Below are 12,326 nucleotides of genomic sequence, written 5' to 3'. Positions count from 1 at the left end.
ATCTGGAGGAAAAAAGAAGATCGCGTTCTTCTTTTTTCCTCCAGATTTAGAGCCGCTCTTGCTGTCAACCCACTACGTGCTGGCGGCAATATATACTTGTAATGTGCAGACTAACACCATGGAAGGCCACAGCATACATTATCACTACGCACAGTTAATCAATGTCATTGCCTCAAAGCAATAAACTGGAATTGTTTGATAATGTATGCTGTTGGCCTTCTATGGTGTTAGTGCGCAGATGTGTCAAGTATATATTCAAGCGTTCGAGCTATGAATAAATCGGTTGGAAGTGAGCGCTGTGTGTGTCTGATGCCTGGGTGTGTGCGTGTATAAGTGATCGTGTCATGTGTTTGCGCTCGAATTAAATTTTAGAAATGTTGTGCCAACTAGCCCAACAACAAGTTCTTTTACAAAACTCGTCACGATGTGCGTCACAGCCTTGTATGCTAACGTGACCAAGCCACCTATGTAACGACGTCACTGCCCAATTCGGCACCGCGAAACCTAAACCGAAAATAGTCCACTAAAGTAGAGCAACAATAAATTATTTAGCGAAAATACGCGAATCTTGGTGTGCACATGTGTATCAAGCTTCCTGGGGCTGAAGGAAACGCTTACATCAAAGAACACGCATGCCACAAATTTGGTAGCACTAACCGCAGGGGCGTCTGGTTAAGCAGGCGTTTGGTGTGTTGAGACACCACGGACACGAGCTAATGGGGGAGGTTCTCACCATAGAAGGATCGGCCACCCTGGTGCAGTATCTGGCCACTACCTCCCGCATGCAAACGTCTATTAACTCACGGCCCTCAGTCCCCAGCAGCTGCGAAGCAACTGACCACGACGGTGGTCATATCTGCAACGCAGCAGAGGGTGCTAAGAATCTCTGGATCCGAACAGGCCGCCATTGGAACCTGAACTTGGCAACGTTCAACGCTAGAACCTAATCTAGTGAGGCAAGTCTAGCTTACTATTCGAGGAGATAGAAGGTGTTGAGAAGGCAAGAGGGTTAGGGGGGGGACAGAAGGTTAGGTGGGCAGATGAGATTAGGAAGTTTGCGGGTATAAATTGGCAGCAGCAAGCACAGGACCGAGTTAACTGGCGGAACATGGGAGAGGCCTTTGTCCTGCAGTGGACGTAGTCAAGCTGATGATGATTATGATGACCCCTTTCATTTCCTCATGCCACCAGCTCTTGGGTTTGTGTCTGCTTTTCCCGTTTGATTTGACCGTAGCAAACTCTAACTCATACAGTCTAATTAGAATTGTGTGGTTTTTGTGTGTTAATTCCCCCTCTAAAAAAACAAATGTAGGCTTATGCCACAGGAGCGAAAGAAAGACACGCCTGAACGATAACCGATGCCAGCCAGGAACGCGAGCCGTGGCTTCACGTGCCACGGCCTAGCGCCTTCTTTATTTTCTTCTGTCGCCATCGCGCGCTCTCCGGTTTGCGCGCCGCCCGAACGAGGGCGCTACAGGGCCCCCCGTGTAGACTGGAAGTCGGAATGTGACATGCCGTTTGTGGTGTTCCAACGGAAGATCAGTCGTAGATGAGAGGCTTTCTAGGGCGGTCTCCAGGTACGCCGGCTTGAGTCGGTCTAAGCTGACTGTCTCTTCACGGCCGTTCTGAAGTAGAGTGGCAGTTTTGGGGGTGCGGTGAAGGACGCGGAATAGTCCGTCGTAGGCTGGTGTCAAAGGTGGTCTGACCGCGTCGTGGCGCACGAAAACATGTGTTGCAGTGGCCAGATCAGGGTGGACGAATATGGTCTTGTGTTCGGAAGGTCTGGGTGGAGTAGGCCGGAGGTCTTGAACGCAGTCGAGGAGGCGTTGTAGGAATTGCTGTGGCTGGTCTGGTAGCTTCGTTGACGTGAAGAAGTCTCCCGGAAGCCGTAGAGAAGTGCCATACACCAGCTCTGCTGTTGAGCACTGCAGGTCTGCCCGGATGACAGCTCGTAAACCTAAGAGCACCAGTGGCAAGGCATCAACCCAGGTGGCTCTATTGAGGCGCGTAGTCAAGGCGGTCTTCAGTTGTCGGTGAAGGCGTTCCACCATGCCGTTGGCGCAGGGATGATAAGCCGTGGTACGGCAATGTCTGGCTCCGAGGATGCGATTAAGGCAAGTAAACAGCGAGGACTCAAACTGACGTCCACGGTCTGTTGTTACGGTGCCAGGACAGCCAAAACGGGATACCCACGTAGAAATGAAAACGCGGGCAACTGTCTCGGCTGTGATATCTTGAATCGGAACAGCCTCTGGCCAGCGTGTGAAGCGATCGACCATGGTCAATATATAACGGTACCCCTGAGACACTGGTAGAGGGCCCACAATGTCTAGATGAACATGGTCGAAACGACGGCCGGGTGGAAGGAAAGGTTGGGGCGGCGTCTTAGTATGACGGGAGACTTTTGTCATCTGGCAGGGCAGGTACATGCGCGTCCAAGCGCGCACATCACCGTTGATTCCGGGCCAGACATAGCGCTGGGTGAGAAGACGCTGAGTAGCCCGAATGCCAGGGTGACAGATGTCGTGTAAGGAGTGGAAAACGGTGCGTCGTAATGAAGCGGGAACGAAAGGGCGGGGAAGGTCAGCTGAGATATCGCACCACAAGCGCTCAGATGATAATGGATGAGGCACCAGGCGTAGTCGGAGAGAACGGGGGTTCTCCCGAAAAGCGGCAAGCTCTCTATCATCCTGCTGTGCCGAGGAGAATGAGGCCCAGTCGATGGTTGGCGGTGGAGAGTCAACCGCGGCTATACGAGAAAGGGCATCTGCGGCGGTGTTGTCAGCTCCTTTCACGTGGCGGATGTCAGTCGTGAACTCCGATATATAAGCCAGATGGCGGAGTTCACGGGGCACGTACTTGGATGAGTTGGTGCGGAAAACATACGCCAGTGGCTTATGGTCAGTCAGCACGTAAAACGAGCATCCTTCCAGGAAATGCCGAAAGTGCTGTATTGCAGCGTAGATGGCTAGTAGTTCCCGGCCAAAGACGCTGTAGCGGGTCTCAGCAGGAAGTAGCTTCCGAGAGTAAAACGACAAGGGTCTCCACTCGGAGTTAATGCACTGCTGTAAGACGGCTCCGACGGCCACGCTGGATGCGTCCGCCATCAACCGAGTAGGGGCGTTGCTGCGTGGAGGAATAAGAAGCACGGCGTTAGCGACCGCTTGCTTAGCAGCAGCAAAGGCGGCCTGGGCCTCTGACGACCAAGGAATGGCGGAGGACGGGCCGGTGGTCGACCGAAGGAGGTCGGTGAGCGGTCGTAGCAGTTCGGCACAGTGTGGTATGAAGCGCCTGGAAAAATTCACAAGCCCCAGGAATTGGCGTAATTGGCGCAGTGTTGTAGGCTGAGGATAATCCTGAATTGCTTTAACGTGGGACCGGAGAGGGCGTATTCCTTTGGATGATATGTGATGGCCCAAGAACTCGAGCTCAGATGCGCCGAAAGTACACTTAGAGGCGTTCACAACGAGGCCGTACTGCTGAAGACGTTGGGACAGAGCGCGTAGATGGTGCTCATGATCTTCAGGTGTGCGGGTGTGCGGCTGGCGATGAGGACATCGTCAAGGTTCGCAAACACAGTAGGAAGACCCCGTGTGACCTCAGAAATGAACCGCTGGAAAGTTTGAGCCGAATTGCGGAGTCCAAAAGGCATCCGCACGTATTCAAACAACCCAAAGGGCGTCGTGATGGCGGTCTTAGGTATGTCGGCGGGCTCGACAGGAATCTGGTGGTACGCCTTAACAAGGTCCACTTTGCTGAAAATTGTGCAGCCGTCGAGGCGCGATGTAAAATCCTGGATGTGAGGTAGAGGATAGCTGTCGTGGACAGTCTTGGCATTCAACGCTCGATAGTCCCCACAAGGACGCCAGTCAGCAGGATCACGCTTTGGCACCAAATGCAGCGGGGAAGCCCAAGCGCTTGACGACGGGCGGATAATGCCGAGCTGCAGCATGTGGTCAAACTCCCGTTTAGCAATTGCTAGGCGGTCTCCGCACAGGCGGCGTGGTCGAACGGCTGCCGGTGGACCCCGGGTGACGATGTGGTGTGTCACCGTATGTTTAGGCGGCTGAGTGAGGTTGCACGGTTTAGTTAACTCCGGGAAACTCGCCAAGATTTTTTCGAACGGTGAGGAAGGTATCAGCATGCGGATGGCCATTGGAGCGATGTCGGACAGGACTCCCGAGATGGAGAGACGAGTCTTACCATCTATGAGGCGGCGCCGCCGCACGCTGACGTCCAAATCGAAGTATGAGAGGAAGTCCGAGCCGATGATCGGTTGAACCACGTCTGCGATGACGAAAACCCACCGGAAAATGCAGCGAAGGCCGAAGTCGAGGGTGAGAGATCGGAGCCCATACGTTGCTATAGACGAGGCGTTGGCAGCACGAAGCACTTGCCCCTGTGACTTTGAACGATCAGCCGTAGTCGGGGGCACAACGCTAATTTCCGCGCCCGTATCTATAAGGAACCTGGCGCCCGATAGCTGGTCCGTGACCATGAAAAGGCGGCTGGGACGAGAAGGGAGATCACACGCCGCCGTCAGTGATCCCGGCAGGCGTTTCCCTGCCGCGAACATGGGGGTGTACACTTCGTGGCTCGGTGTCGGAAACGCCGATGGTACCAGCAGAGGGGTGGAGGGCTGGGACTCCGAGCATCTCGTGTGCGTGGAAGAGCTCGACGACCGGAACGAGGCGAACGAGTCTCCTGCAGGGGGCTCCGGAGTGCGGCAATGGAGGCGGCGAGTTCGTCGATGCGGGCCTCAAGGCGCGAAATCGCTGCGTCTGCTGGTGGTAAGACAGCGCTGACAGATGGGGAGGTCGCTTCATGAACCTGATCGGCGAGCTCCGCCAGGCGGTCGAGATTGACGTCGCCGGCCGCCGCGAGGACGAGGCGGATTGGCTGAGAAAGGCGTTGGAGGAAGAGCTCGCGAAGCAACGCTGAGTGGGCAGAGACATCGTGTTTCCCAAGAAGCTGTCGCATTCGGCGCAGTAGTTGGGAGGGGCGTCTGTCGCCAAGGTCCCCCTCTGCAAGGAGCTGCTGTAGGCGGACGCGTTCCGAAGGCATAAATCGTTCCAGCACCTTGGTTTTCAGGTGCTGATATGGCGTAGTGTCCGAGGGGTTGGAGAGGACGTCGGAGAGCTCGCTGGCAACGTCAGGAGGAAGGACGGAGGCTACGTGGTAGTAGCGTGTCGTTTCCGAGGCGATGCGGTACAGGGAGAATCGCGCCTCGACCTGATGAAACCAAACTTGCGGGTCCTGTGGCCAGAAAGATGGGAGACGCAGTTGCACGGTCGAGACGTCCTGCGGACGTGAGGCTTGTTCGGTTGAGGGTGCATTCGAGTCAGTCATTGTCTTCGTCCGAGGTCACCACTTGTAGGCTTATGCCACAGGAGCGAAAGAAAGACACGCCTGAACGATAACCGATGCCAGCCAGGAACGCGAGCCGTGGCTTCACGTGCCACGGCCTAGCGCCTTCTTTATTTTCTTCTGTCGCCATCGCGCGCTCTCCGGTTTGCGCGCCGCCCGAATGAGGGCGCTACACAAATAACAAAAGAAATACCCTTAAGGAAATGAGCGCCAATTAGTGTCATCTGTATTCATCCATTCATTTGTTTTCTCAAACAAACGTTCTCGTAAATGAATCTTTAAAGTCGCAAGAAGTGCAATCGAGAATCTGCGTCATCTCACGTAATTGTTTGCAGCGAAAGCAGACTACAGATGGGCATTTTCGACGATTGCCGCGGTGCATGCGACGTGAAGAAGTAAGAGATGAATATTTTTATTTATTTTATTTAGACATACCACAGGCCAGCATTTTGTCCAGGCAGAAGGGGCATAAGAAACATCAAATGATTCGTAACAGCAAAAAAAAACGTGAATCGAAACGCTAACAGAGTTCACATGTCTGTGAAGCAGCAACAAAAAAAAAACATTATCACACAGTTGAACACACTAAATGAACACACACACAGTTGAACACACACTACCAAGTAGATAACCTTTCAGCGACATAGCAAAATTGTCAGCCGAAAAATCTCATGAGGCAGTGAATTGCATTCATCAACTGTTCTGGGAAAAGAACTGTATTTGTAGGCATTAGCTCGTACAAATATAGATGCCAAGGATCGATCGTGTTTATGGCGCGTATTTCTAGCAGTGACTGGCTGAACGCAAAGAGGTACTATTAAGGCAACTGTCCCTGACATAATTTTATATAAAAAACGTTTGACGATTCAACTTTTTTCTTGTTTCTAACGAAGGAATTCGGCATATTGATGACAGCTCCACTTCGAAGCAATGCACAAATAGCCGAGAACAAAATCACACCACAACCACGAGGTTAATGATGACGAGTGAGGCGAAGCTTGCGGACAGACGGGCGCACAGATGGACGGACGCATGGACATCACACACGGACGCACGAAAGCATGGACGGACTGACAGGCGCTTCGTCCCACTTATCATCAATCACTCCATGGATATGCTGTGACACTGTTTTTATCGACATACAACGCTTTGCAACTGGCTACGACCCATGGAGTAAAAAACTTCGCCGCTTAAAAAAAACGAATGTTGACGAGCAGCCCGAAACAATATTTAAATTCAGCATAAGGGGGTGCTTTGATACGAGAAATAGGAAAGGCGCCTTAGCTCGCAAGGTACACTGTTCTTTGGCGAAACGAAGTTTTTTCGGCTGATGTTGTGCAACCGCTGCTGCTTGTGCAAGCCATCGCGTTTACCTTGGGGTGTCATCAAAAGTGTGTAACCATTTCCGCTGTAATTGTTGTAGTGATAGACTCAACAGCAAGACTTGGCACCCACACAAAGCACAAAAAACAAAGTGCGCGTTACATTTGTTACGCAGAGCATCGAAAAAAAGAAAAAAACTAAAGCAAAGCACTATACCCACACGTCTCCAAGGGCATAGAAGTGTGGCAGTTCAGGCTAGTTGGTATGACATGACGATAGTTATAGCGTGAGAACAAAGGACACCTCGTCATTCTGTTCTCGCGCTATATAACGTCTCCAAGGGCAACCACGAAGGAGACCAATCATAGTGCAGAAAAAGTGTCCGAGACCGCGCTACAGTGGCTAGCTTAGGAAAGTGTGAACAGCACCAAGCGGCCCCTACGGAGCGCACTGAAGCCTCCGAGAAGGAGCCGCGTAGGAGCACGCGCAGTCGTTTATACTAAAGGTAAGAGGAATGCAGCAGTGATGAAAAACAGGACACTGAAATTACAATAGGTATGATGTTGTGAAAGGAATATGGAAAGGGGTCATGGTTCCTGGTTTGACGTTTGGCAATGCGGTCTTGTGCATGAGATCAGAAGTTCAAGCAAAATTAAAAATTAAGCAACGTGGAATCGGCAGGCTTGTCTTAGGAGCTCACGGGAATACACCAAATCAGGGAGTACAAGGTGATATGGGATGGACATCTTTTGAGTGCAGGCAAGCTAGCAGAAAAATAGAATTTGAGGAGCGATTGAGACAAATGGGGGAGGAGCGTTGGGCTAGGAAGACATTCAGCTGCTTGTACATGAAGAATGTCGATACAAAATGGAGGAAGTGAACCAGAAAATTGACTGCTAAATACTTAGAAAACAGCAAGGGGCCAAACCAAAAAGAATTATTGGTTAGGAAGAATGTGAAGGAAGCTGAGACCGATATGTGGAGAATCGGCATGATTAAGAAGTCCGCACAAGAGATCTATCAAACTTTTAAGCAGGAAATTGCCAAGGAAAAGATCTGTGATAATACTCGGGGTAGTTCTGTACTGTTTGAGGCCAGGACTGGAGTATTGCGAACCAAGACATATCGGGTCAAATACGAAGGAGTAGACACGGTATGCAATGCCTGTGGAGCGGAAGAGGAAACTGTTGAACACTTGATAATGTTCTGTGAAGGGCTTCACCCTATAATTCAGGATGATGGCGCAGAGTTCTTCAAAGCACTGGGGTTTCGGGACAGGGAGGGCAAAATAGATTTTAAGCGGGTCGAATTAGCTAGAAGGAGGTTATCTGATTGGTGGCAAAAGTCAAGGCACAAGTGATAATTAAACCCTTCACTGCAAAGAACTGGTCCTCAACCTCACTGTTTAAGGAAAAAAACAAATAAATCTAGTTTGTGGTTCGCTAAGTATTACGGTTTGGTGGCATTACCCACCGCCCGATCTAAAGGGTACTGCCATATCAATTTCATCCATCCTATTCACGTTGTTTGCATGTTTCCGACATTTTCTTGGGACGCGTTCGTCCTCGTTTTTTTAATTGCGGTGGCACACTGGCACCAATGCTTCTGTATGCACTCTCGTGGCACGAAAACAAAGTCATTGCTTCGTCCCGGGATTCACTACAGGCTAGAAGTCAGCTGAAAAGAAGCATGCGTTCTTCGGCGTTCCACAAAACGAAGCTCTGTTAGCGCATTGGCGGAGAGCGATCCCGCGTGCTGAAGAGCTACTTCAAGAAAACTCGGCTGTGTGCGAGCTGCACTTCGGCGAGAGGTACGTCTCCCGGCACTTCGAGCACACTGTGAATGGCGAAATCGTCCGCATTGAAAGAGGTAGGCGTGCTCTCTGTTAGGAGGGAGGGGGGGCGAAGTTTTATTGCAGGGCGCCTCTTCCCTATTAAGTCAGTGTATAATGCAGATTTTATGCCCCCCCCCCCCTTTAGATGACCAAAAGAGTGCCCCGCTGCCTAGTCAATGTAGAGAACAGGTTAAGCACCCCACTCCCAGGTGACCCCTTTGCCCTCCTCGTGTTAGGGGGGAGGGGGGCGAAGTTCTATTGCAGGGCACCTCCTCCCTATTAAGTCAGTGTATTGTCACGGGGTCGTGACAGGGCCGAAGACAGGAGACTTCGTGTTGGGATTTAACTGTTTATTTGGGCGAAGCTGTGCCCAGTAAACGGAAAGTCCGAATACAGCAGCAGTCTTGCACAGATAGCAGTCTCGGACTGATAGCGGCGAACGGAGCGTCGGCTTTCGTTCACAACAACTGACAAGCGGCGAAGCGCCTCGGCATTTATACTCTTGCCATCGAATGTTCTAGCTTTATCGCTGGCGGTGGCGTAGGTTCCAGAACAATCTGTACCGTTCGCACAGTGGGCGTGATCTTATCGAAATGATCTACTACAGTCCGGAACCTTCTCGAAAACTGCAGGCGCGGTTTGCGCTGAGAATCGTGTGGTGTTTTGGGACGATAAGAAAAACTTGGGAAATGGAACGTGGCATTGCCCCCCTCTGAAAAAAGGCATCGTCCCGATGCTTTAACTAAAGATGAAGGTACAATAATAATGCAAGAAAGTACAATGAAGAAATTACGATGAAACAATAATACAAAAAACACTGTTTCAGTTTGTTAACGCGCATGAAACGGCTGGAGGCGCGCGACATGCACGACTTCAGGTCGCGATCAGCGTCGTTGAGAGTTCGTGATGCCGTCGAGAAAACCTCATAATCAAGTGGGCCGAGACTTCGAACCACCCTGTACGGTCCGAAGTAGCGTCGCAGAAGCTTTTCACTTAGTCCACGTCGGCGTATCGGCGTCCACACCCAAACACGTTCACCGGGCTGGTATTCCACGAAGCGTCGTCGAAGGTTATAACGGTGGCTGTCTGTCGTCTGTTGATTCTTGATACGGAGACGCGCAAGTTGTCGGGCTTCTTCGGCACGTTGAAGGTACTAGCTCACATCGAGGCTTTCTTCGTCGGTGACGTTGGGTAACATGGCATCGAGCGTCGTTGCCGGGCTCCTTCCGTATACCAATTTGTATGGAGATATCTGCGTCGTCTCCTGCACCGCCGTGTTGTATGCGAAGGTCAGATACGGAAGAATGGCGTCCCACGTCTTGTGTTCGACATCGACGTACATTGACAGCATGTCAGCGATCCTGTTGTTAAGCCGCTCGGTGAGGCCGTTGGTCTGTGGGTGGTACGCTGTCGTCCGGCGGTGGTTTGTTTGGCTGTATGCTAAGATCGCTTGAGTTAAGTCGGCAGTGAATGCCGTTCCTCTGTCGGTGATAAGGACCTCCGGGGTGCCGTGACGTAGGACGATATTTTCGACGAAGAACTTAGCTACCTCGGATGCACTGCCTTTTGGCAGGGCTTTTGTCTCGGCGTAGCGGGTGAGGTAGTCGGTAGCTACCACGATCCACTTGCTTCCGAAAGCCGACGTCGGGAACGGCCCTAGTAGGTCCATACCAATCTGCTGGTAAGGTCGCCAAAGGTGGATCAGTTGGCTGCAGAAGTCCCGCTGGCCTTGTCGGCGGTGTCTTGCGTCGCTGACAGTCCCGGCATGTCCTCACATAACGAGTGACGTCGGTGGTGAGACGTTGCCAGGTGTACCTTTCTTGTATCCTCGCGAGCGTGCGAGAAACACCGAGGTGCCCTGCCGTCGGATGGTCGTGCAGAGCCTGCAGGAGTTCTGGTCGCAGACCTCAAGGCACCACAAGGAGGTACTTAGCTCGAAGCGGTGAAAAGTTTTTCGTTTGTAGAATACCGTTTCGTAGGAAGAACGACGCGAGAACGCGCTTGAATACCTTCGGGACTTCGGCGGTCCTGCCTTCGAGGTATTCTATTAGGGACTTAAGTTCCGGGTCGGCCCACTGTCGTTCAGCGAAGTCGTCTGTAGTTATCGTTCCCAAGAAGTAGTCGTCATCCGGGTCATCGGGTAGCGGTTGGTCGACAGGCGCACGAGAGAGACAGTCGCCGTCGGAGTGTTTTTTGTGTGTTGATAGCGGCGAACGCTCCGTTCACCGCTATCAGTCCGAGACTGCTATCTGTACAAGACTGCTGCTGTAATCGGACTTTCCGTTTACTGGGCACAGGTTCGCCCAAATAAACAGTTAAATCCCAACACGAAGTCTCCTGTCTTCGGCCCTGTCACGACACCGTGACATCTGGTGGAGGTGCTGCTTCGTTCATGTACCGGACGCCCCCGTCAAGCCGTGAACCCAGCCCACGTCGCGGAGAAGACACCGACGCCATCCAAGAGCAGCGAACAAGCCGCCGACAGCAAGGTCTCCCACCGGAGTACGGGCTTCTACAAGACAAGGCGCGGAAAGCCAAGGCCATGACCTCTACTGCAGCGACTATGACAACCGGAGCGTCCCAGCCCGCGATTGTCATTCATCAACCCAGGGAACCACCAACGTTTCATGGGTCATCGTTTGAAGACCCGGAAACCTGCTAGAAACATATGACTGTGTGGCCGCCCTCAACCACTGGGACAACGAAGAAAAGCTTCGTCGTGTGTACTTCTAACTGGAAGACACTGCAAGGACCTGGCTAGAGAATCAGGAGTCCACGCTCCGATCGTGGGATGTCTGCTGCGGTGCATTTCTGCAAACGTTCGCGAGCGTCGCTCGCAAAGAGAAGGCCGCTGCTCTACTAGAGACCCGGGTTCAGCTACCAAATGAAAAGAATGGAATTTTTACAGAGGAGATGACCCGCCTATTTCGTCACGCTGACCCAGACACACCTGAGGAGAAGAAAGTTCGTTTCCTCATGCGAGGGGTCAAACAAGAGCTCTTCGCGGGACTAATGAGGAATCCACCGAACACCGTCCAAGAATTTGTATCCGAGGCGACCACCATCGAAAAAACCCTGGACATGCGCACCAGACAGTATAATCGTCGCCTGACTCCAGAATGCGCTGCTGCTCAAGCCAGTGACTCCGACAACCTGCGTGAAACGATCCGAGCGATCGTGCGGGAAGAGCTGCGCAAACTGTTGCCTTCGGCGCAACCTCAAGTGGATTCGATCGCCGATATTGTGCGAGAAGAAGTTCGGCAATTGCTTCGAATTCCCCAAACACCGCTGCCCGAGCCAGAAACAATGAGCTACGCCGCTGCAGTGCGCCACAACGCTCCTCCCCGTCCACGGTGAAACGCCGCCCCGTCGCCATTCCGTCGCCAGACACCACCGCCGCCACCACCCCCACCGATGACCTACCGTTCGCCAGCGGGCCAGCGCAGTGGGCCGAGGAAAACGGACGTTTGGCGCACCCCTGACTACCGCCTATTGTGCTACCACTGCGGCGAGGCCGGGCACACTTACCGCCGTTGCCAGTACCGACAGATTGGACTGCATGGCTTCGCCGTCGATGCACCACGTCCACAGCCAGGGGAACGGCCACGTGACATCGCCGACTATCTGACAAAAACTCAATGGACATCACGGAGTCCTTCCGGTTCGCCGTCGCCTAGCCGCCGCTTGTCACTGCACCCCCGGCAGTACTCCGGCCCAACGCGGGGCCGGTCTTCTAGCCCGTATCCGGGAAACTAAGGGCAGCAACCGGTGGAGGTGCGGTTGCTGTGCGACGAACTACCGA

The 12,326-nt window shown here is 52.6% G+C and overlaps 1 protein-coding gene across 2 annotated transcripts in view; it reads right to left on the bottom strand.

The window, feature by feature from the left end:
- Positions 1-12,326, bottom strand: part of LOC142795790 (uncharacterized) — a 243,637-nt gene that overhangs the window by 55,112 nt on the left and 176,199 nt on the right. The gene's annotated exons all lie outside the window — the stretch shown is intronic.

This window comes from Rhipicephalus microplus, chromosome 2 (genome assembly GCF_043290135.1).
Source record: "Rhipicephalus microplus isolate Deutch F79 chromosome 2, USDA_Rmic, whole genome shotgun sequence".
Taxonomy (NCBI): domain Eukaryota; kingdom Metazoa; phylum Arthropoda; class Arachnida; order Ixodida; family Ixodidae; genus Rhipicephalus; species Rhipicephalus microplus.
The sequence above is the reverse complement of the archived record's forward strand: the minus strand, read 5'-3'. Positions and strand labels throughout refer to the sequence as shown.